Source organism: Lactuca virosa, chromosome 3 (assembly GCF_052849685.1).
Source record: "Lactuca virosa cultivar CGN04683 chromosome 3, Lactuca_virosa_CGN04683_v6, whole genome shotgun sequence".
Taxonomy (NCBI): domain Eukaryota; kingdom Viridiplantae; phylum Streptophyta; class Magnoliopsida; order Asterales; family Asteraceae; genus Lactuca; species Lactuca virosa.
This window is the reverse complement of record NC_136428.1, coordinates 187606849-187629435: the sequence shown is the minus strand read 5'-3', so window position 1 is coordinate 187629435 and position 22587 is coordinate 187606849.

Here is a 22587-nt window from a genome sequence, read left to right as displayed (position 1 = left end):
AAAAGGAACATCATTCATTTTTCATTTCATAAATTGCTTATGAACTCACCAGCTTTATATTGATACCCTTTCAAAACAACTTGTATTCTCAGGTAATCAGTAAAACAGGTAACCACAACATTTCTGAAGTCAAGACGCTAAGGCGTAGATTCTTTTGCTATATTTTGACATCATATGTAATTTATTTGGAAACATATACGTTTGAAACGATGTAACCTTTTAAATTATATTTATGATGGTTGTGTTTACTTTCTTCACTATTGTTATGAAACTGAGCATGACGTCCTCTGCCCCCGAACGTTTCCGACGTTCTGGTTCGGGGGTGTGACACAATACTTGTGTAATGGGATTACTGAAAGTCATAATGAACTAAATATTTAAGTATCTTCATATGTGGTTCCCCGAACAATAATGTACTTTAACTCTGATGTGTAACTATAATTAAAATCCACATGGAAACACTATCCATGTAAATTTCTCTTCACTTATAATGAGAACACGCCCGAGTGTGATTGGGAATCATCTCAATCTACTGGTATAAATAGGATTCACATATATCAAATGAATCAAGCTCATTTGCCTTCAAAATTTTCTTCATTTTGAAGTTGGTTTATGTTTTTCATATTTACATAGTCATGATGATAATGACATAGATAAAACCGAATCAAATATCATTTGATATTATAGGTGTTGTCTCTAGAACTATTAATTTAATGAAAACTTATAGATTTACTTCATAAATGAAAATATGAGAGAATATTGTGGACATAGAATACATCGTTTCAGAACATGAATGTGAACATCCATTAAATTATAAGTAAATCTAAATTTATTCATAAATTTCAACTGTTACATGTTCCTATAAAATAGAGAAGCAAGTCAGAGTTTCTCACTTGATGAGATTAGAGAAGCAATTCCTATTTTAGTGTCTAGTTTCACACAAGAAACAACACTAATCATTTTGGTCATTTCTAGATTTGTAGGTTTACGTTGTATTTCACTTAACCGAACTATATGTCTATTAGAGTACACAATCTATTAGACTTCCTCTATTCAATGGTTGAACAAGTTTGAAGCACGTTCTACTGTTCAGATTGAATATCTGCTTTAGTTGATGAGACATCTGATATGTTTCATAAATGTCCAAGACTTTTTTCAAGTCAAGGTTAATTGTTCCAGTACGATGTGAGCACATCAACACCATCACAATAATGCTCTCATAAAAGAATCATGATCATACTGACTGGTTGGCAAAGGTTGTTCAAGAATGAGATCTATTAGTATATATAATTTCTATTTATCATTAAGGAAGAACCTCAAGGTATTATATGAGTTTTAGAAATTATAACCATCCAATGTTACTATCTCTTGAAACTCAACAAGAGAAAGGTTTTACATGGTGTAAAATTTTAATAGTTATTTATAGAATTTCACAAAAATTCATTTAGTATTTTAAATACTAAGTCTTTAAAAAATTAATACCCTTTTATTGTTTCTAAAACATTAATTTATTAAAGTCTAGGATCCAAGTAATGATACAAGTAAATGATTAGGTGACATTTATCCCATCCACTTAATCAAACTTGGTAGATAGCGATTACCAATTCGATAAAATATTTAATTCCTTGATAATAGGATACCGAACAACTTTTTTTTAACTTGGTATGTTAGATCCCATCTATGCCTCGGACCTCTCATGCTTAGGTGACCTTTATCACACAAGATTTTGATCAAGTCTTCCTACTTGATACAACTTGTAGCATTGCAACCAACTAGTGACTAGATGACCCTTATGTCACTAGAAAATACAAACCGCCCTGAAGATCATAAGACAATCCTGGTGGTTAGGTGATCCATCGCCCACTAAGATTATACAAACAATGTCCGAGTGTTCTTCAAAAGGACGACAATGACTTGCATTATTAAGATAAGGTTATATATAAATATATATATATATATATATATATATATATATATATATATATATATATATATATATATATATATCTTGCATGCATCCAACAATTCATGTACCATTTGGTAAAAATCATATCACTTGCTATAATTTTCTTTAAGTAGCAAATAAAACTTCATTTTATTTACCATTAGTCGCGATCAATTATAAACTAAAATCCGATATTTAAAGTTTAATCGTAGAACGCTTGAAGAACCGGTTATACTCTTTTAATAACATTTTCATATATTTTAAATCTCATTTTAATAATCAAAATCTTATGACTTTATGAATTTTTAGAATAAACTCATTTTATTTTATAAACTCAATTTTATACATCTTATGATAAAAGTCATATTTTGATAAACCAAAAATTTAGGTGATGATACTTACGTTTTAAATCTCATTTGTCATGCATAAACCATAATATGAACATGTTGCATTAAGTTTAAAAACTAATATAATATCTTTAGTTTCAATAATCTCTAGTATTATTATTTGTCGTTATAACACCATAAGCCAATTTTAGCCTTTTTAATAAAAATTGTTATTTATTATAAATACATGGAGTTTAGATAATGTTTAAACACTTTTTTAAACCATTTCAAATATTTTAAAGTTTGGATATTTAAAATTTTTACTATTAAACTATTTTTAACAAAAAACTTGATTTTACCAATCAAAATGTTTTTAGTCATTTGTTAACATCATATGTTACCTTTTAAATATTTATTTTTCAAACTCCAAGTGATAGTATTTTATGATAAAATGTTATCTAACATGTAAAAACTTTTTTTATATATCAACATAACATGCAAGAACATAAAATAAATATCACAAACATGCACGAAAAATATATGTGCATAAACCAACCAAATCTAGTAACATTTTGTGTGCCAACACAAAATGCCAAGTTCATTCCTAAAGGGACAATTAAAGTGACCAAAAATCTTCTAGTAATGTTGTTGTTGAAGTTCCCACTTGAGAAGTCATTCATTGCTTGCAAAAGTTGAAAAAGCTTCTTTTTTTACGTAAATAATTCAGGAACATGCAACACTTTCAGAAAGTGTTACAAAAATTGTCGCAAGAGCTCTGGCAACCCTTATGGAACAACCATCAGTGACAGTTTTAGCGACAATTTACAGAAATTGTCACTATTTTCACTTACACTTATTTATTGCGAAAATTACCCTTTTGTCTTCAAAAAATGCTTACATCTTCATTTCTTGTTACATTTTTGTACAAATAAATTATTTCTACAAACTAATCTATTACTTACAAAAATAAACCAAGAAAACTAATTTACTTAATTTATTACATACCATATACGAAAAATTGCAAAAAAAAGTCACTATATTACCATAAAATTTTGAATTTGACACCGAGTTATTTTTTTTGCAATTATAGCGCTATATTTACAATTTTGTTGCAATATCAACCAAACGACCGGTTCTACCTGTTGTCCCAGTAACCACTTTTTTAAAATTGCAATAAAGTCACTGTTTTTACTAAAATTGCAATTTTGACATTGTGTTTTTTTCTCAATTATGTCACTGTATTTATAGTTTTGTTGCAATATCAACCAAATGACCGGTTACCATTAATCTAGCACGTTACAAAATAGATGACATGATTATATTGTGACGTGGAAGCCATACACACCTTTATGTGTCACAAGGCATTTTATAAAATGCACCTGACTCCACACGTCTAGCATTGTGTGCACGAATGAAAAGCCAGTCTGACCCATCGTTACGGTGCAACCCTCCCTAGGGCATGACACAGCGAGGGAATAACATCCCTATAAAATGACGGTCACCCTTCCCCATTCCTTTCCACCAATTCTTCCAACTCTCTCTCTCTCCCTCTCGAGAATTTGTCCATCGTGATTCAACTTCTCGTTCTGTAATCTAGTTACAGAATGGACTAATTCATCTGAATATTTTTGTTTCTACTCACGACTATTTGGACCTCATCTAATCGAGTAAGTTACACTTACTCTTATCTAACCTACTTACTTATTTCAAGAATATTTAGGTGAATTAGTCTATTCATTTAACTCTATTCCAACAGTCCTGACATTCTAACATACAAAGAACATATATCGCCATACATAGTATAGTGAGATAACTCACCTGCATATTCTTGAAACAACTAAGTAGTTAGATAAGAGTAAGTGTAACTTAAATTTGACGAGGTGCGAATAGTCGCGAGCAGAACTTCGACGTTTACTTCCTTTCGTTAGTTATCCTTCTGAAACCTCCAGAGCTTCACTAACTAGATTGCAGAATGAGAAGTCGAATAACCAGGGACCGAAATTTTGATAAGGAGAGGGAAAGAGAAAGAGAGAGAGAGAGTTGAAAGAATGTGTGGAAATAAATTAGGAGGGGTGACCCTCCTTTTGTAGGGACGTTTTTCCCTCGTCATGTTGCGCCCTAAAGAGGGTCGCGTCGCGGCCATGGGTCAGACTGACTTTTCTTTCGTGCAGACAATGTTGGACATGTGGAGTCAAGTGCATTTAATAAAACGCATTGCGAAACATAGAGGTTTTATATGGCTTCCATACACAATATTATCATGTCATTTATTTTGTAACGTGCTAGATTGATGGTAACTGGTCATTTGGATGATATAGCAACAAAACTATAAATATAGTGACATAGTTGAGAAAAAAAACACAGTGATAAAATCACAATTTTGGCAAACATAGTGACTTTATTGCAATTCAAAAAAGTGGTTACCGAGACAATAGGTAGAACCAGTAATTTTGTTGATATTGCAATAAAATTGTAAATATAGTCACATAATTGTGGAAAAAATAACTCACTGTCAAATTCGAAATTTTGTGGTAATATAGTAACTTTTTTTGTAATTTTCCCTTCCATATAAATAAAAAAAATTTCAACCATTTTTAACAAAATAAAATACACAACAAACACAATGGTACATGGCTAGTTTATGCAAATAATACACATATCAAATATAATAACAAACAACTCTTTGTTTTTTCTAAGGCAACTTTTATATAACGAAAATATATGAAAAATGATTATCTAACAAATTAAACAATTTTAAACTACAAGTTGCCAAAGAAGACAAAAATAGACATTTCTTAACCAAACAAAATCCATGCTTGTTTTCCAAAAACCAAAGATTATCAAACATGAAAAACCATTCTAACGTATAAAAGATGGCTCTGATACCACTGATGGGGTTTGATGCAAAATATAAGAGAGTTTTTCATAAAAACCCCAACGGAAGCTTTAAAAATAACAACATTATTTTCAAGATATTTAAAAAACAAAACCACCAAGGATCCTTTTAAAGAGGTTAGAATGATATTAAAACCAACCATAGGGTGTTTTAGAATGACAACCTTTGGAGCCTTTGAACCCACTTAGTTTTGGGGTGTTGAAGATACAAATATCAAAGAAGATAATCTTCTCTACAAGAATCCACCATCAAGATTAAGGCACTTGGAATGCTAGTTCCTATCTTTTATGAAGTACTTCTTAAGCCTTTAAGTGCTTATCTCAAATAAGAACTAAAGGAAACGGACTAGTAAGCATCATTACTTCACTACACTTCAAAAGACAAGAAGAAGAGAGGGAAAGAAAGAATGTTCGGCCATGAAACATTTCTAAGGGAAAGAGTGGAAAAACAAGCTAAAAACAAGCACCATAAATTCTATTATATAGTCCATGAAATGAAAAAGCAACCCCATATAATAATGTAAAGTATTCACCTTACTTTAAGGGCATGTGGAATAAAGGAGGGAGGTTGACAAGCAACGTCCCATGCTTGTTTAATTTTTGGAATTTGTGTATATAAGAAGACAAAATCATTTGTCTAGCTTCTTTAACCAGTAAGGTAACCAACTAGTTAATGTAAGGTATACCAAAGTGTCCAAAACTTTGTACATTACTTATTAAATCATACATTATGATATAATAACTAGTTTTACTCTCTTTAATAATTATTTTGATAGAAATAATAATTATTCCCTAGTTAATTACAAGAGTTGATTTTATTTATTAATAATCATATTAATAAGAATTATTTAAAATGTACCAACTTGATAAATGTGTGACTCTATAGGGTCATCTGTTATTAGAAATATCATTCAGTAATGATTCTTGAGCATACAGATCCAACATACTTTGTTTCTCATACTCTGCTCTTTTTATCTTATACTCATTCTTAGCCTCTTTTCAGGTTCTTTTCACGCTCTACACATACTCTGTCTGTGTCACAATCTCTATCTCTTCTCTACTTTGTCTCATCTTTACTCTTTATACTCTAAGCATGATTTTTTCAATCTCTTACTCTGTCTTCTCCATACCTCTTACTCTTGCCATTCCTTAGTTTTAAATCCTCCTGGATTAAATCTAAGTTCGTAAAAGAACTCGCTTACCTTGTTCCACTTATGGAACCTTTCTTTACCTCTTCTCCAACCTGACACATTTTAATTCCTAGAAGAATCACCTACATATATCCTTAAAGGGGTAATCATCTCTTTTCCCTGCAGGGACATAATCTCATTCCAGAAGGAATCATACTCTTATTCTTGAAGGAACTATAATCTCTCCCCGAAGGAACCTTTACCTCATTCCTGATGGAATCATACGCTTGTCCCCGAAGGAACTTCTACTTCATTCCCGAAGGAATCATCTATCTGACATCTATATCTCTATTACGTAACTCATCACATAATATTTGTCTCGTGGCCAATCTATCTCTTTGTCTTATTAAGAGATCTTCTACTACACATCTAGTACTTAACTTGTTAAGTACTTAATCTTTATCTATGTCTATTAACATATAAGTATTCTATAAAATACCATTGATGTCTAGACATATATACATACATACATACTCTTAAGAATTATATTACTTATAATCATACTCTATCTCTATCTATCAACTCTTAGGTATCAACAGATAACATTATCATATTCTACTCATACATACTTTAGGTATACTTACATACTCTGCTATATGTTTCTAACATATACCTCACACATACTATAATTATACATACATGTTCTAATACATGTTCTTACACATATAACCACCATCTATCTTCATCTCATTACTTGGGGATATTCATTTAGTGCCCCAAGATTCAACAAACATGCCTATATATATATATATATATATATATATATATATATATATATATAACGTACGTAATCTAAAGAGAGAATGAGAAATATAACTCTACTTGGCTCCATTCTTCAATGGATGCATCTTTATCCGTCTTCTATCCTATTATACCTCAAGAGTATAAGGATGTTAATCCTTATCATGCTCCTTCTCTAGCTTGTCCAACCCCTTATTAGCCTCAAAATCTCCTCCTTGCAGCTCTCCCCCGATTTGTGGTGTTTTTGGGTCGAAAGGTGGCTCTAACAGGTTTAAAACATGTGTTCTGGTAGCATAATCGTGCCATCATGAGATTCATATCGCGTCGTGGTGACCATTTGACCTCGGTCAATAGAAGCGAAGTTACGCAACCACATCGTGGAGAACTACATACGACACCACGGTACCTGGAGATCAGCATAGTGCATTGTTGATTACGTTCTAGCTTTAGGGATATTTTTCTTCAATATTCTAACCTTTGTAACTTCTTTGTCTCTAACCCGTTTTATATGTTCTTTATGTCCACGCGAAGGTAGCAATATACTCTACAAATCTGTTAAGTCTTTTATCATTAACTTAATACAGATCATAATCTATTAAGTCACCAACATAGCCACAAAATAGTATAAAACACCAATTTTACACTTTTGACCAAAATGTTTCCCATGTATTTCTTCTCTTGAACTTACTTATCTTACCTCGTCCAAGTCACTAAAACTTATCTTGGCCATTTGAATGTAGTCACAAATTCATATTCTCATTAATTTCTCATTAACGACCGTTTTTCTCTTTTGGTCAATAGTTGACTAAAAGTCAACTCTCTATACATTTTGGGTTCTTGCTACTGCCTAGTAACCCCCATTCCTTCGCCTCTATAGTTACTACCGATGATATATATATATATATATATATATATATATATATATATATATATATATATATATATATATATATATATATATCGAGTAAAGTTCAAATGAGAACTTAACTAATGCTAAGAACCGTCTTAAAATGAGATCTTTCTTTCTACACAATATTTTTCAAATTAAAAATACCAAAAATAGTTATTTGGTTCGTAAAAAATATTCCAAAAAATTGAAAAAAAAATAAATAAATGGTTTATATTCATACTCTTTCGAAGAATGTGCATTTTCACACAAAAAATAATAATAATAATAATAATGAATATGCATCAAAAATGCATTTTTTTTTCAAAAATCCTTTATTTAAATATTAATTTCAAAATATATACAAATTTTTCCCTAATTAAAAAAAAAATCTTTAGTTTTTTATTAAATTAATGTTTTTTTTAATTCAACACAATTTTGTATATATTTCAAAATTCTTATTTAAAAAAAACATAAATTTAAAAAAAATACACTTTGGTACATATGCGTATCTTTTATGCATATACACATTTAAAAAAAATATGCATACACAAATACAAAAAAAAATACTCAAATTTTTTTGTGCATAAGCATATGTGTCTGTGCATACGTACATACACTATACACATATACATATGAATTTTTTTTTTCATATTCATATAGCATATAACTATATGCATATCCACATACGCTATATGCATATTCAGATATCATATAGTTGTATGTATATCCACTACTTCATATTCTCACTAATTTCTTATTCATGATTATTTTTATCTTTTGGTCGATAGTTGATTAAAAGTCAACTCTCTATACATTTTGGGTTCTTACTACTGTCGAGTAACCTCCATTCCTCTGTCTCTATGGTTACCTCCGATGATCACACACATACACACACACACACACACACACACATATATATATATATATATATATATATATATATATATATATATATATATATATATATATATATATATATATATATATTTACTATTATATAAAGCATATTGTACATTTTTGAATTTTAAGAGGTACAAAATCTAATACATCATATACAATCATATTATGCTTATTGTTTGCTAGACATATATGTGTATCTTTTTAATTAACAAAAAAAATGTATATCCATTTAATTAACCCAAAAAAACGTTTGTATACGTTTCATTAATTCAAAAATATATACAATTCTTAGAATTTCTCCCGTATACTCTCATTTTCTCTCATTGAATACCCTTAAACCTTAAAATGATTGATAATAGCGCTCACTTTCCTCATCCTCTCTCTCCCACAACAGAATCGCATCGTACCGCCATCTCCACCATGTCTCTTCCTTCGCACCACTTTTCCGGCAAAGAACCCCTACCAGAAACCATATATGAATGTATGTCTAACCTAAATCCGCTACCTCTCCACCACTCATCCTCACAGATGCCGCAATCGGCGCTGCTCCTACATCCATCGACTATCTCTCCACCCTCTTCTCTTCAGACCGTAAGGTAGAAGTATCATTCCTTCTTCAAACTCAACACTTTACCAAGGTATGCGAACAGATCAATACAAGAAAATCAATGCGGGAAATTGGGTTATGAAGACTCATATTCACACATCTCTATTTAGGTAACAATACTAATAAGCTTTTTTTAGTTTATAGTGTAATTTTAGTCAATAATCATTAATTTTAATTATTCCAACTGTCTATTTTTGGACGCCGGAGGAGGTGCAAAAGAATTTGGTATACCTGTTCAATGGCAACAGTTTTGGGTATGACCATAGAGGCAAAATCATACATATCATCCTAGTCGCCCTTTGACACCACAAGAGGAATCACAATCTGTATACTGCCATTTCTTTAATGTCTTTAATTTTAGTTAATATTTTTTATGGAATTGTAACATTTTGGGTGTGCAGGTTGGCTAATTAAAGGAGGCTTCTAATAAAAACAACAATGCTGAACTGAATTTGCTCTTGGAGATAAAGATTGGACAAGTAGTATTATCTTTACAACATCATAAATATCCTTTCCAGTTTCTATTAGATTTTTCTGAACATGTATTTTGTTTCAGGATTTGAAACCTCTCCTAACACCTGATAAAACAAAAGATGATATACTTCTTTTCTTCAAGCTTTACGACCATAAGAAGGAAGAGCTTCATTATTTATTTTCTCTTTATTTTTGTGAAAATATGTATATGATATTCATTATTCACTGTTAAGTTAGATAATGATACATTTTCTTGTTTTCCAGTTTTGTTGGTAGGTCTTTTGTGACGAATGTTGGCAAGCCAATTGAAATTATACCAAAGTTAAAAAATTAGTTGGATTTAGCCCTGATGAATAAATTCAACTTTATGAGGTTTGTTTTCTCATATTGTTGTCAAGAATCGTTATGGTATCATATATACTTGTATAAATGATTTTTAATTTATATGTCATTCGTCAGGAAATAAAATTTGACCCATGTGTCATGTGTGAGCTTCTCGACAAGAGTGCTTCATTTAAATCTAGCCAGGTATGTATGATTTGATTCCCAACATATTTTAAAGCTTACAAAATTGTAATTTTTAAGCAATAACTGTCAATTTGAAGCTTACAACGATGTCATTCTAAAAGGTTAAAAAATGTCATTTTAAAGTTTAAATACTATCGTTTTGACCATTTTACCCATGTTGGTTATTATTGCTTGGTTGATGCCTATATATTTTTTAATTTTTCCCCTGGTTATTTTTTCGACTTCTTATTGAATATGGTGGACATAGTAGAGCTCATTGTTCTCAAAATTTGGGGGTATGTTCTAAGTTGGACCATTTCTCCCATTGGTTTTGTTTTGGTTGTGTGTTGGTGCATTTACGAAGTACCATACTGCTTGATACTACACTGCCCTTTATGTGCATTTGAAGTACATTGCCTCTATGGTTTCATGCTCGATAGTATATTGTTGTTGTTGGATTAACATATGGTTTACTTATGCGTACTTTTTATCCAAGGATTTGGTTTATCAAGAATCAGTTGTAACTTGTAACACATATTGTTATCTGTTATTGTAGCATGCTTATTGAAGACTTTGTTTCAAATTAATGATTTTGTCTTGCATCTGTATTCAACATTCAAATCAAAAAATGTAATTATCAAAGAAACATAGGTATAATTTGTTTTGTTATTGTTACCATACATTTTTTAAAATTTTGTTTGTTATATGTTATTAATTTTTTTTAATACTTAACCTACCAAATGATATATTTGAACGCTAATATAGAGGTGTTCAGAGTTGTTGGTATGATCTGGTCCTATTCAGTTTAATAGTTCTTTTATATATTTCAAATATTTAAATACCTCTTAAAGCTTTTCCAGCTTTTAAATAAAGATTGATGATTGAAGATGGACACATGTTTTTTGAGTAATGTAATGACATATTAGAGTTTAGCTTAATCCAACTCAATTTAACGCAGAGTGAATAAAACACTGGTATCATATTAAACGTTTTTTTTGTTGGAATAACATGATTAAACGAGGATCAAATATATTAATAGACTTCAATTGGTTTGTGGTGAGAATAACCTTTTGAATGTACATTAAGTGTGAAATCCAAATTTCGTTTATTATTATTATACTAGAGAAAAAATTCTTAAAAAATTCATTATAAAACAAGTATTCACTCAAATATCACACTAAGTGTAATTTCTTTTTATTTTCTATTTTGTTAAAAAATAGATTGTAGTTATGTTTCGTAGGAAACAATTGCCTTAATTTTCTATTCTTCATTTGTTTTTAGTAATTTTTTTATCCCAAACTAATCTTATGATTTTATAAAGTTAAATTAACAAAGTTCATACTTATATTACAACTGATATGCATATGGCATTCAATATCTATTTTTTTTTCTTTCAAGTATAATGTTAACTTTTTGTAGACTCAAGATTGTCATTAATAAAAATAAATACTATGTAAATTTTTAAAAATATTAACATAATCTATTATTACATATCATAAACGTGGTTATTTTATAAATGACTTGATATGAGTCACACTTAATGATAACATGTTAAATGACTAATATAAATATATTATTTAAAAACCGTATCATCCAACCTTAAACAAGTGAATTAATCTTTTATGATGAACATCTACCTTATCCTGTTTTTTTTTTTTTGGAAAGAAGTTTCTTTTCTAACGAAGGTGTCGAGGTCAGCTTATACTCACCACGATTGTACTATTCGTTGTCGCAACATCGACCATTAACAGTATGAGTGTTCCTTGAGATCTTACATGTTTCTAAATGAAATTAATTGTCGAATATAACTATTTGGCGCCGCGGCTTTGCGCGGGCACACAACTAGTATATATATATATATATATATATATATATATATATATATATATATATATATATATATATATATATATATATATATATATATAAGTTGACATTATATTTAAATTAACAATTTAAGTATTTTTTTCCAAACTGTTCAAAAGTTGTAGCTTTAAATTGATAATGGTTTACATACAACAACATATTAACTCTAATACATTAAGTATAATATGTTAAAAGTTAAAGACATAACTTTATAAGTAGAAGTAATATATTATTTTAATATTGAAATTTAGTTTATTTATGATTACACTTTAGGTTTGATATTTATTTAACCTTATTAATAAAATTATAATCATTATTAGAAAGACACTACAATTTATCACTTTTAACTATTTACCAAATATTATTTGGGTTGTTTAAGTTAAACTAAAATTTATATTTAAGTTGGTCATGTAATGTTATATTTAAGTTTATAATTTAAATATTTTATACAAATTGTTCAAAAGTTGTAGATTTAAAATGATAATGGTTTACATCCAACAATATATTAAAACTAATAAATTAAGTATAATATGTAAAAAGTTTAAAAAACATAACTTTATACGGAGAAGTAAAGATATTCTTTTTATATTGAAATTTAGTTTATATATAATTATACTTTAGGTTTGATATTTATTTAATTTTATTAATCAACTTATAATCATTATTAGAAAGAAATTGAAAAGTCATGGGAGTTTCAAATGAATGTGGTGAAATGAAAAATGCATGAGAGTTTCAAATGAATGTGGTGAAAGAAAAAATGTTTCCTTTATAATATAGCGCGTTGCGCAGAAACACCTATATAGTTGAAATCCTTACAAACATATGTTTTTTTTAAATATAAAAATAACGTTGTTGTTAAATTTGATATAATAATTCGTATACTAAATTGATATAATATATTGATTATTTTGAATTATATGATAATATATACATCTATTATAACTGCATAATCTCAACCGTTTGAATAACTTCTAACCGCAAGTTACTCATGGAAAAAGTTAAATATAATATATGGTTTAATGTTATTTATAGTTGTTGTTATTGTTAATTAATTTTTTAAAATTTATTTGCTTAACGTTTTAATTTCTATCATTATAAGTATTTAAAACATCAAACATTGTTTTTTGATTTTAAAGGTAAAAATATAATCATTTATGTAGAGTTATTTTTGAATATTGTTAATGTAAGTTATTTTAAGCTAGTTATTTGAAAACTTTTAACGATTATACAAATATCGTTAGGAAATATTTTAGTTAATTTGAGATTATAATTTGGTTTTTGCATTTAACACTACAATTTATCACTTTTAACTATTTACAAAATATTCTTTGGGATGTTTAAGTTAAACCAAAAATTAGCTTAAGTTGATCCAATAATGTTCTATTTAAATTTATAATTTAAGTATTTTATACAAATTGTTCAAAAGTTGTAGCTTTAAAATGATAATGGTTTATATCTAATAATATATTAAAACTAATAAACTAAGTATAATATGTTAAAAGTTAAAAAACATAACTTTTATGCTAGCTTTGCGCGGGCACACAACTAGTATATATATATATATATATATATATATATATATATATATATATATATATATATATATATATATATAAGTTGACACTGTAATGTTATATTTAAATTTACAATTTAAGTATTTTTTCCAAACTGTTCAAAAGTTGTAGTTTTAAATTGATAATGGTTTACATACAACAACATATTAAATCTAATAAATTAAGTATAATATGTTAAAAGTTAAAGACATAACTTTATAAGTAGAAGTAAATATATTATTTTAATATTGAAATTTAGTTTATTTATGATTACACTTTAGGTTTGATATTTATTTAACCTTATTAACAAAATTATAATCATTATTAGAAAGACACTAGAATTTATCACTTTTAACTATTTACAAAATATTATTTGGGTTGTTTAAGTTAAACTAAAATTTATATTTAAGTTGGTCATGTAATGTTATATTTAACTTTATAATTTAAATATTTTATATAAATTGTTCAAAAGTTGTAGCTTTAAAATGATAATGGTTTACATCTAATAATATATTAAAACTAATAAACTAAGTATAATATGTTAAAAGTTAAAAAAACATAACTTTATATGTAGAAGTAAAGATATTCTTTTAATATTGAAATTTAGTTTATATATGATTATACTTTAGGTTTGATATTTATTTAATCTTATTAATCAACTTATAATCATTCTTAGAAAGAAATTGAAAAGTCATGGGAGTTTCAAATTAATATGGTGAAAGGAAAAATACATGGGAGTTTCAAATAAATGTGGTGAAAGGAAAAATGTTTCATTTATAAGTATACTAGACGAATATCCGCGCGTTGCGCAGAAGCATCTATATAACTGAAATCTTTATAAATATATGTTTTTTTAAATATGACAATTATGTTGTTAAATTTGATATAATAATTTGTATACTAAGTTGATATAATATATTGATTATTTTGAATTATATGATAATATATAAATCTATTAAAATTGCATAATCTCAATCTTTTGAATGACCTCTACCCGCGGGTTGTTCATGAATAAAATTAAATATAATATATGGTTTAATGTTATTTATAGTTGTTGTTATTGTTAATTAATTTTTTAAAATTTATTTGCTTAACGTTTTAATTTCCATCATTGTAATTATTTAAAACATCTAATAATTTTTTTTTTTGATTTTAAAGGTAACAATATAATCATTTATATAGATTATTTTTAACTATTGTTATTGTAAGTTATTTTAAGCTACTTATTTTAAATCTTTTAACGATTGAAAAATATATTTAGGAAATATTTTAGTTAAATTGATATTACAATTTAGTTTTTGTATTTAGCACTACAATTTATCACTTTTAACTATTCACAAAATATTCTTTGGGTTTTTTAAGTTGAACTGAAATTTATATTGAAGTTGACCCTATAATGTTATATTTAAATTAACAATTTAAGTATTTTGTCAAAACTGTTCAAAAGTTATAGCTTTAAACTGATAATGGTTTACATACAACAACATATTAAATTTAATAAATTAAGTATAATATGTTAAAAGTTAAAGACATAGCTTTATAAGTAGAAGTAAAAATATTATTTTAATATTGAAATTTAGTTTATTTATGATTACACTTTAGGTTTGATATTTATTTAACCTTATTAAACAACTTATAATCATTATTAGAAAGACACTACAATTTATCACTTTTAACTATTTACAAAATATTCTTTGGGTTGTTTAAGTTAAACTAAAATTTATATTTAAGTTGATCTTGTAAGGTTGTATTTAAATTAACAATTTAAGTATTTTATGCAAATTTTTTCAAAAGTTGTAGCTTTAAAATGATAATGGTTTACATAAAACAACATGTTAAACCTAATAAATTAAATATAATATATTAAAAGTTAAAAACATAACTTTATAAGTATAAGAAACTATATTCTTTTAATATTGAAATTTAGTTTATATATGATTACACTTTAGGTTTGATATTTATTTAACCTTATTAACCAACTTATAATCATTATTAGAAAGAAATTGAAAAGTCATGGGAGTTTCAAATGAATGTGGTGAAAGGAAAAAGGAATGACAGTTTCAAATGAATGTGGTGAAAGGAAAAATGCTTCCTTTATAAGTATATAATGACTAGCGAATGCCCGCGCGTTGCGCAGGATATGAAAAAAATATTTTATATTAAAAATAAGTAAATCATTGTTATTAACAATTAAATAATAATTTTATAAAAAATATAAAAGAATGATTTTAATATTATCATTATGTTGAACAATATCATAAGATATAAGGTGCGAACTTGAAGTTTTTGTGCATATTCAAAGTTATATGGGTAAATTAGAAAAAAAAATTAAAAATTTTAAAAATAATTAAATCATTATTTTTTATCTGTTAAATAATAATTTCATATTAAATTGAAACTTTTATATTAAATATTATCATTATGTTAGAACATACAATAATAGATACATCTTTTTATCTATCTTAAATATTATCATTATATACAACATATGATAATAGAGACATCTTTTTATCTTAAATAGTAAATTATTTTTTTTTTGTATCATAAATATTACTATATTATGTAGAACGTATGATAATAGCGACGCTTTTTATAAGGTTAGAACTTAAAAATGTATTAGATATAGTGTTGTAAAATTTGGCTAACACAACCAAATAATTGACACGTTACTTAAAATCGGCCTCCAATGGAACCGAGTTTACCTAACTCAGCCAAAAGACACTCGAATATTAATCAAACTCGATCCAAATCTAAAACATTCAATCCAAAATCATTTTCAAAATGCTGAAACTTAATTGGTCACTTGTCAACAAAGACAATCTCACCAAAGAAAACCCTCAATGTCCTACAAAGGTATATGCAATGAAGATCTCATGGCTTAGTCCCTTTGAAATATTTCACAACCTTTCCTATTTATAGAGGAGAATACATTCTCTTATTTACTCTCACCATCGATGTGGGATAAAGACATTTTAATTAAACTACTTTATTTATTTTCCTATAATTTCATTTTGATAAATAAATAATTAAATAATAAAGATAAAACATTATCCAAGAAATTTATTGTTAAATAGTTCCATTTTTCAATAATATCATAAGTTGATATCTAAAAAAGTAAGTTTTTATTGAATAACTTTTTGTTAAATCTTAAAATCATAAATTCAGTTAGGTACTTAATATAGAAAGTTTGTTTATATGTATTTTCATGATTCAAAAGGTCATTATAAAATGAATTCATTTATAAAACATAATCGAGTATATATTTCGTGCTTTTGAATCAAAGTGATTTTTCAAAAATTGTATTTTTATGATTAGGTAGATTATTTTTAGTATTTATATAACATTATGTAACTTATTTAATCATAATATTATTAGAAATAATTTGAATAATTATGGGAGTTTCAAATATATGTGGTGAAAAGAAAATGTTTCCTTTATCATTCCAAATTGATCAAACTCGGACCGATTCAGCTCAATATACCAAACTACATAACATTTTTTCTACTGAAACCCGATTTATATATATTTCGTGTTTTTGAATCAAATTCATTTTTCAAACAATTATAATTTCATGTTTAGGTAACTTATTTATAATATTATTAGAAACAATTTGAAAAACCATGGGAGTTTCAAATATATTTGCTGAAAGGAAAACGCTTCCTTTATTGGTCAAAATTGATCAAATTTGGACTGATTCCGCTCAATATACCCAACTACATAACGGTTTTTCAACTGAATCTCGATTTGAACCTGAAAAAATCTTTTTCAAAACCATTTTCAGAATTCTAAAACTTAACTGGACAGTTGCCAATAAAGACAATCTCACCAAAGAATACCCTCAACATCCTAAAAAGGTAGGCAAAAGGAAGTTCTAATGGTTTGGTCCATTTGAAACATTTCACAACCTTTACTATTTATAGAAGAGGAAACGTTCACTTCTTTACTCTCACCATCGATGTGGGATGAAGACATCGTAATAAAACACGCTTTCTTGTTTATAAAACATTATTTAACTTATTTAGTAAAACACCATTTCTCTTGTTTACCCTTTCTTTATTGTTCAATAGTTCTATTTTTCTATAATCCAAAAAAGTAAGTTTTTATTGAATAACATTTTGCTAAATTCTAAAATCATAAATTCAGTTAGGTACTTAATATAGAGAGTTTGTTTATATGTATTTTCATGATTCAAAAGTTCATTATAAAAAGAATCCATTTATAAAATATAATCTGAGTATATATTTCGTGCTTTTGATCAAATCGATTTTTCAAACAATTATAATTCTATGTTTAGGTAGATATTTTTTTTATATTTATATAACATTATGTAACTTATTTATAATATCATTGGAAATAATTTGAAAAATTATGAGAGTTTCAAATGTATGTGGTGAAAGTAAAATGCTTCATTTATCGGTCCAAATTGATCAAACTCAGACCGATTCAAATCAATATACCAAACTACAAAAAAAACTTCTAGTGAAACCTGGTTTGTATATATTTCGTGCTTTTGAATCAAAGTGATTTTTCAATCAATTATAATTTTAGGTTTAGGTAGATGTTTTTTTTATATTTATATAACATTATGTAACATATTTATAATATTATTTGAAATAATTTGAAAAATCATGGGAGTTTCAAATGTATGTGGTGAAAGGAAAAAGATTCCTTTATCGGTCCAAATGGATCCAACTGCGATTCAACTCAATATACCCAACTATATAACTTTTTTTTTCTACTGAAATACAGTTTGAACCTGAAAAAATCCGGTTCAAGACCATTTTTGGAATTCTAAAACTTAACTGGACACTTGCCAATATAGACAATCTCACCAAATAATACTCTTAAAATCCTACAAAGGTAGGCATGAAGAAGTTCTCATGGTTTGGTCCCTTTGAAACATTTCACAACCTTTCCTATTTATAGAAGAGGAAACATATTATTGTCTACTCTCACCATCAATATGGGATGAAGACATTGTAATAAAACACTATTTCTTGTTTATAAAACATTATTTAACTTATTTATAATATTATTGTAAAGAAATTGAAAAAGTCATGGGAGCTTCAAATGAATGTGCTGAAAGATAAAAATGCTTTTTTTATAGAAAGATGAAGGACTTGGATTGGTTTCATAAAGTTAAAAAAAAACATAACTTTATAAGTAGAAGTAAAGACATTCTTTTAATATTGAAATTTAGTTTACATATGATTACACTTTATGTTTGATATTTAATTTACATTATTACTCAACTTATAATCATTATTACAAAGAAATTGAAAAGTCATAGGAGTTTCAAATGAATGTGGTGAAAGGAAAAATGCATGAGAGTTTCAAATGAATGTGGTGAAAGGAAAAATGTTTCCTTTATAAGTATATAAAGATAATTATAATTATTTAAAACATCAAACATTGTTTTTTGATTTTAAAGGTAACAATATAATCATTTATATAAAGTTATTTTTAAATATTGTTGTTATAAGTTATTTTAAGCTACTTATTTTAAAACTTTTAACGATTATACAAATATCTTTAGGAAATATTTTAGTTAATTTGAGATTATAATTTAATTTTTGCATTTAGCACTACAATTTATTACTTTTAACTATTCACAAAATATTCATTGGGTTTTTTAAGTGGAACTGAAATTTATATTTAATATAACACTGTAATGTTATATTTAAATTAACAATTTAAGTATCTTTTCCAAACTGTTCAAAAGTTGTAGCTTTAAAGTGATAATGGTTTGCATATAACAACATATTAAATCTAATAAATTATGTATAATATGTTAAAAGTTAAAGACATAACTTTATAAGTAGTAAATATATTATTTTAATATTGAAATTTAGTTTATTTATGATTACACTTTAGGTTTGATATTTATTTAACCTTATTAACCAACTTATAATCATTATTAGAAAGACACTACAATTTATCACTTATAACTATTTACAAAATATTCTTTGGGTTGTTTAAGTTAGACCAAAATTTAGTTTAAGTTGATCCTATAATGTTATATTTAAATTTATAATTTAAGTATTTTATACAAATTTTTCAAAAGTTGTAGCTTTAAAATGATAATGGTTTACATCTACTAATATATTAAAACTAATAAACTAAGTATAATATGTTAAAAGTTAAAAACATAACTTTATATGTAGAAGTAAATATATTCTTTTAGTATTAAAATTTAGTTTATATATGGTTATACTTTAGGTTTGATATTTATTTAATCTTATTAACCAACTTATAATCTTTATTAGAATGAAATTGAAAAGTCATGGGAGTTTCAAATGAATGTGGTGAAAGGAAAAATACATGAGAGTTTCAAATGAATGCGGTGAAAAGAAAAATACTTCCTTTAAATTTGATATAATAATTTGTATACTAAATTGATATAATATATTGATTATTTTGAATTATATTATAATATATACATCTATTATAACTGCATAATCTCAATCGTTTGAATAAAATTATATATAATCTATGGTTTAATGTTATTTATAGTTGTTGTTAATTTTAATTATTTTTTTAAAATTATTTGCTTAATGCTTTAATTTATATCATTATAATTATTTAAAACGTCAAACATTCTTTTTTGATTTTAAAGGTAACAATATAATCATTTATATAGAGTTATTTTTAACTATTTTTATTGTAAATTATTTTAAACTACTTATTTGAAAACTTTTAACGATTATAAAAATATTTTCAGAAAATATTTTAGTTAAATTGCGATTATAATTTAGATTTTGAATTTATCACTACAATTTATCACTTTTAACTATTTATAAAATATTATTTGGTTTTTTAAGTGGAACTGAAATTTATATTTAAGTTGACATTTTAATATTATATTTAAATTAACAATTTAAGTATTTTATACAAATTGTTCAAAAGTTGTAGCTTTAAATTGATAATCGTTTACATTCAAAAATTTATTAAATTTAATAACTTAAGTATAATATGTTAAAAGTTAAAGACATAAATTTATAATTAGAAGTAAATATATTATTTTAAAATTGAAATTTAGTTTATTTATGATTACACTTTAGGTTTGATATTTATTTAACCCTATTATCCAACTTATAATCATTATTAGAAAGACACTACAATTTATCACTTTTAACTATTTACAAAATATTATTTGGGTTGTTTAAGTTAAACTAAAAATTTTATTTAAGTTGACCTTGTAATGTTATATTTAAATTAATAATTTAAGTATTTTATACAAATTCTTCCGAAATTATATCTTTAAAATGATAACGGTTTACATCCAACAATATATTAAAACTAATAAATTTAGTATAATATGTTAAAAGTTAAAAAACATAACTTTATAAGTAGAAGTAAATATATTATTTTAATATTGAAATTTAGTTTATATATGATTACACTTTAGTTTTGATATTTATTTAACCTAAACCAAATTATAATTATTATTAGAAATAAATTGAAAAGTCATGGGAGTTTCAAATGAATGTGGTGAAAGGAAAAATGCATGGGAGTTTCAAATGAATGTGGTGAACCTCGCGCGTTGCGGAAGAATGCATTTAAGTGGTTAAAATAATTATGAGAAAAAATAAAAATATGTTGAAATTTATGTTTTTAATCATGTTTTGGGCATTAACCGAATTACCAAATAACATAAAAATTCATCAACTTATATTTTGATACTATCTTATATAGTCCATACCGTATACACTTTACTTTTACTTTTATAATATCCAATATATATTATAAGTTTTTGTATAACATTAATATAATCTACTTTCTTATGTTCGATAATATCTTTTGGATAAAATAAGAAATAAATTGTTTTGAATGAGCTATTAATAAACAATATTGAACTAATAAACTTTGTATTACACTATTTATATTACACTAAAACATCCAAGGTTTCATATATGAACTTTCAAATATTAAACATTGAAATTAAGAATAAAGTCATACAAAATATATCATTATATACATAAATGTCATCAAGAGTTTTAAAATAAGTCGATAAGTAAATATGATATTTAATTTTAATTACATATTTTGCAAGGCGTACGTTTGACTTTATGTTGGTGCGCCGAGAATCATCTTCCTTAATTTGTACCTAAAAAATTAAGGTGAATAGGAATATAAAATAGATATTACTAAGCATTAATATAAATAATTAAAAAGGGTATGTGGATCTCTTACCACCGGTTAAAGACAACATACATTTCTAGTGGTATCGATTCCTATGTGAAATTGAAGTAGTCATTCTATGTACACCTTGTTTTCTAATTACATAAACAAATATGAGTAACCAAACATAAAAATGTTATCTATATGTAGGAAAAATATTTTAGTTAACTAACAAATTAAATAATATAAGTTTAAGAGTTAGGAGTTTCAAAATATTAATATTTTTATTAATCAATCAATTAAGTAACACATGTTGAAATTTTTACAATCATTATTAAAAAGCATTGAAATATTAGATTTTAAATGAATTTTGGTTGAAGTGTTTTGACCTCTATTATAATATATATATATATATATATATATATATATATATATATATATATATATAGAGAGAGAGAGAGAGAGATGGAAACTATAACATATGTATGAGTTTTAATTAATTATCTTTTTGAAACGGTACAATTACAAAACAAAAAAAACATATTTAAAATATTTAATTAAATATTTTCGACA